Consider the following 5,000-nt stretch of genomic DNA (forward strand, 5'->3'; position numbering starts at 1 on the left):
GTTTCGGTTTTCGGTTTTCAGCCTTGGTTTCCTCATTTTCGGTTTTCGGTTTCATTTTTCATTTCAGTGCATCCCTACAAATTATGTAACAATATGTAACACATTTTAATAAAAATCTATCAGAGAAGTATAGATCCATAGTGTTTTACTTCTGGCTGGTATATTTAATACTGATATTTGAATGTTTCAATATTTGATGTTGTAACATGATATCTGTTGGCCAGCTGTACCAAGCCCCCTGGCTGGGGGGGTTGGGGCGATATTGACCCTCAGCCTCACCACATATCCCTGTGTGTTTACCCAATGTTCAGAGTCAATAAGGAAGCCGTGCTCGGGTCTGCGGTGTAAAATGCCTCCGACTGGACAATAATGTAATCCAGGGAATCAGCGATTGCAATGCGGAACACTATTGCGCAAGTCTTTTTCTATTTAATTGCACTCCGCTAGAATGATCTTACACAAAGTAATTTCCTGAAGGGGAATTTAATTTACTCTGATGAAGCTGTTAATTCCAAGAAAATGTCAACGTTTCCGCTTCACGGCGGTATCACAGCTTTAACCTCATATATACATTATCATTCATTTGATAATTTATATTATACTACATTAAATCTTTACACCAGCTCATGGGGGGCAGATATCGTCACACTTGCCTTCACTTCCTAATCTCTTGCTCCACTGACGCACAGTCCTACACCCTCACCTCCTCCCCCCTCCCCTGGTCTCCTACATCCTCACCTCCTCCCCCCTTCCCTCCCCTCCTACATCCTCACCTCCTCCCCACTCCCCTGGTCTCCTACATCCTCACCTCCTGGACTCTCTCCTGCCCAACACACACTCACACACACACACACACACACACACACACAATCAGCCCTGATGAATGTTCGCGGGACGTCCCTAATGAAATCAACACACCACCTAATGAGGGTGTGATTCTGCTCCGGTAATGGCTGCCATAAGAAGTCCGAAGGGGGGGGGGGGGGGGGGGGACTGTACTGCCTGACAGATACAGGTCCCCCTCAACTCCCACCAGGGGGGGGGAAGGGGTCGCGGAGTGTGATGCGTCACACTCCTTCAAACAAACAGCCCCCTTCTTCTAACCTGACAGTTACATTAAAATGCAAATAAGCCAGATGTGAAACCCCCCCCCACCACCGCACTCCCCCCCCCCCCCCCCCCCCCAGTAACAAGTGTGTGTGTCCCGCCCCCCCCCCCCCACCCCCACCCCCCAGCGCTCTCTCCCGGGGATCCGCGATGGATGTCTCTCTCCCCTGATAAGAAGCCCAGGCAGGTAGGACGCCACCTGACGGCTGTTGACCCACGGCTTCCCTGATTCAATATTGACTCAGCGGCGGAGCTGAGAGTACGCGCCGGCGGCGTGTAATCGCGGACGGGTACGCACGGCGGCGTGCCGGGGACACAATGGCCGGCGCTACTGTATATCGATGAGGGCCAGGCGGTCATCAGCGGGGTAATGGAGGCGCCAGCCGTGCGCGTGACGGCGCGCGCGTGCGTACGCATCGCTGCGAGATTAATCAAATGAAGCTCGGCTTGGCTCGCCGACGGAAAGGTCAGACCTGGCTGAGGGCATAACAATGAGAAGGGGGGAGAGAGAGAGTGAGAGAGAGAGAAAGAGAGAGACAGAGACAGAGACAGAGAGAGCAGGGACAGAGAGAGCAGGGACAGATGCACAGCCTTTCCCCTGAGCAACACACACACACACACACACACACACCCACACAAACAAGATGGGAGACACACACACACGCCTTCCAGGCAGAAGGGAAGGTTTCTTAAACGTAAACGATCGGCTGTGTGGATGAGGGAGGAGGAGGAAGAGGAGGAGGAGGAAGAGGAGGTATGCACCTGTCCCCACACTCCAGCCCAGCTGGGGGTCCGGCTCCCCGCTCCGCCATACGGAGGCCCACCGGAGCCTGGAAATAGCTTGGCCAGTAATAACACGTCCCGGTGGGGAGGCTTTTCAGGAGGCCCGGGAAAGAATATACCGTTCTCTGGCCGCCCCCCCAGGGGTGGCTGCACCGGCACATGGACACACAGCCGCACAGACACACAGACACACAGCCGCACAGTCGCACACACACAGACACACAGCCACACACACACACACACACACACACACACACACAGACACAGCCGCACACACACACACACACACACACACACACACACACACACAGACACACAGCCACACAGACAAACAGCCACACAGACACACAGATACAGCCACACAGACACAGAGACATAACGACGCACAGACACACACACACACGCACACACACACACACACACACACACACACACACAGACACACAACCGCACGGACTCACAGACACACAGACACAGAGACACACAGATACACGGCCGCACGGCAATCAGCTGATTTCCCTTCTCTCTTTTGTCCCTCTCCTCCTTCACAGCCTATCTACCGCCAGCATCCAGCCGGGCCAGCCCCGGGGCGCTGGTGGTGGTGGGGGTGGGGGAAGGTGAGGTGGCGGAGGGGGAGGAGGTGGGTGAGAGGTAGTTGTGGAGGGGGAGGAGGAGGAGGAGGAGGTGGGGGGAGAGGAGGTATGAGGGAGGAGGTTGAGGGGGAGAGGAGTTGGTGGGTGGGGGGGGCGGAGAGGAGGTATGAGGATGGAGAGGGAGAAGAAGGGGGCAGGGGGATGGGGGGGAAAGGTGGTGCTGGTGGTGGAGGAGGAGGTGTTGGTGGTGGTGGGGCGGAGGGGGAATACAGAGAAAGGGGCCAGGACTGCGATGCTGTTGCTGTGCATTATCAGGGGCTGGAGTGTTGCCCCCCCCCCACCCTCCCCCCAAGAACCCCTCCTCCTCCACCTCCAAGAACCCCCTCCTCCCCTCTTCTCCTCTCCTAATCTCCGCCCTCCGGTATCTCTCCTCCCTCCCCTCCGTTTCCTCTTCCACTCATCATCATTCTCCTCTTCCTCCCTCCCCACCCCCCCCTTCCCCCCCCGGCAGAGTGCGCCCACCCCGCTCCTTACATGTCCGCCAGCGACAGACACGTGAACACTGATGGCCTTTGGCGTGCTCCATCAGCACGCACGCGCGCACGCACGGGGCACCCCCCCCCCCCCGCCCCCCTGTGCACACACAGAGGGGGGGCTGGTGCGCCGAGTGGGAAGGAAGAGGAGAGGAGAGGAGGGGAGAGGAGAGGAGAGGAGGGGAGAGGAGGGGAGGCCAGGTGGGAGACACATAGCAGCTTCCCCAACTTTGCAGTTTGTGGGAGAGCCAGGTTTTACAACAGCACCATCTGGCTCTGTGAGGGGGGCTTCGCAGGGAGGACAACAAAGAGAAGGATAACAAAACGCAGCAAAGGACTGGCACAACGGGGCCGTCGCTGCACCCACCAAACCATGACGAGGTCTGGGTCCTCTGTGGTTTGTTTTGGTTTATTTTATGGCTAACTGTTTTGATCACTCAATAGATAACTGATCAAAATAGATTATATATATATAAATATATATATATAGATATATATATATATCCAGTATATATATATAGTGTATATTACTCACTTATTACGTCTTGACCTCAGAAAGCGGTCATTGGAAGAAGAGAGTCCTCTTGGAAATGGCAAAAGCCTGTTAATTATGGGGTGCATGTCCTCTAATTCACAGGAGCAATCACTCCTTTCCTGTCGTTGAAACACCCCCACTCACCGCTCCCCTGGGCATTAGGGGAACAAACTAGCCAATCATCGAACACACTTAAAAAGGGCTTGGAAGGGCTTCTCCCGCCACACACACACACAAAAAAAAATCTTCTTTGTGCTGCTATGTCCAGCTCTGGGATAAATAGCAGCAGTGTCTGACAAACAGAGAGGCAACGGAGCCAGCGAGACACAAACACTGCGTGCATCTGCAGACGTTTTGTTTCCCCCTTCCTCCCCCTTGAGTGCTGTGTTGGTGCTAGCATCACCAGCTAGCCGCTCAGCCGGCCCGAGCGCGCCCCCCCTTTCGCTGGGCTGACCATCTCAAGAGTCGACCGCGGAGATGGATGCCCCGTGTCAGCGCGCTGGTCGTCGCTGACGGATGAGCTTATCACCCAAACTCATCCTTTCGGCTCTGGCGGGAACGAGAACGCCACTGCCCCTGGCTTAGACAATTATGGATGCTTGTCCGGTAATGACGGATGAGAAGTGATGTCCTATTGAATAACAATGGATTTGTCTTGCATAGACGTGTTCCTGGTAATATGTTTTACAACCAACACGCCGCGCGGTCACCCCACCACCCTGAAGTGATATAGCATAATGGCTGTCTGGTCGTTGGGCTTCAGGGGCATCAACTACACACTGACCTCCATCAGTAGGATTCACCGGAATGTTGCATTTACATCTCTAGTTGGGTTTAATGTATGTGTCTGGGGCTGCTCTAGCAAAGTGGGTTTAGAGTGTGTGTGTGTGTGTGTGTGTGACCAAGGAAAAGAGGACAACGTAAAAAAAGTTTTTTGGTTAAACTTATATCTGGATTTGCTTATAACAGGCCAACAGAATCAGAGTTAGACCTACAATCCGATGATGATGCATACATTCTAAAAACAATCTTGTGCACTTTAGGATTTTATAACGTTATGTTATGCTATACCATTAATCTGCTGTCGTTTCTCTACTGTTACGTTAACCTTGCTATCGATAAAGCATGTTAAACATGAACACATTGACTCACCTCAGTAATGTGATAACATTTGAGGAGTCCTACATTCGGATTCACTGCCTTCGTACACCAAGAAAACACTCACCATCACAATAAGACTAAGGTGCTTACAAGACCTGTTTTGACACGTTGATGGTGGTGTTGACTTTAAATTTGGCAATTTCACACATCAGCTGACTGAAGTCTGTGTTTTGCTTCAGGATCCACGAGTTAGCCCCTTAGTCTGTATGCAGGACGCATGCTCAAAATACTGTCCTGTCAATCTACAGATATATGAATTTAAACATTTTCCTTGGCTGAATCTGTATG

At 52.8% G+C, this 5,000-nt stretch overlaps 1 protein-coding gene across 1 annotated transcript in view; it reads right to left on the reverse strand.

Annotated features, from left to right (window-relative positions):
- The window catches only part of tmem117 (transmembrane protein 117), a 30,138-nt gene that overhangs the window by 7,226 nt on the left and 17,912 nt on the right, over positions 1–5,000 (reverse strand). The gene's annotated exons all lie outside the window — the stretch shown is intronic.

This window comes from Micromesistius poutassou (assembly GCF_964030765.1).
Source record: "Micromesistius poutassou genome assembly, chromosome: 13".
Taxonomy (NCBI): domain Eukaryota; kingdom Metazoa; phylum Chordata; class Actinopteri; order Gadiformes; family Gadidae; genus Micromesistius; species Micromesistius poutassou.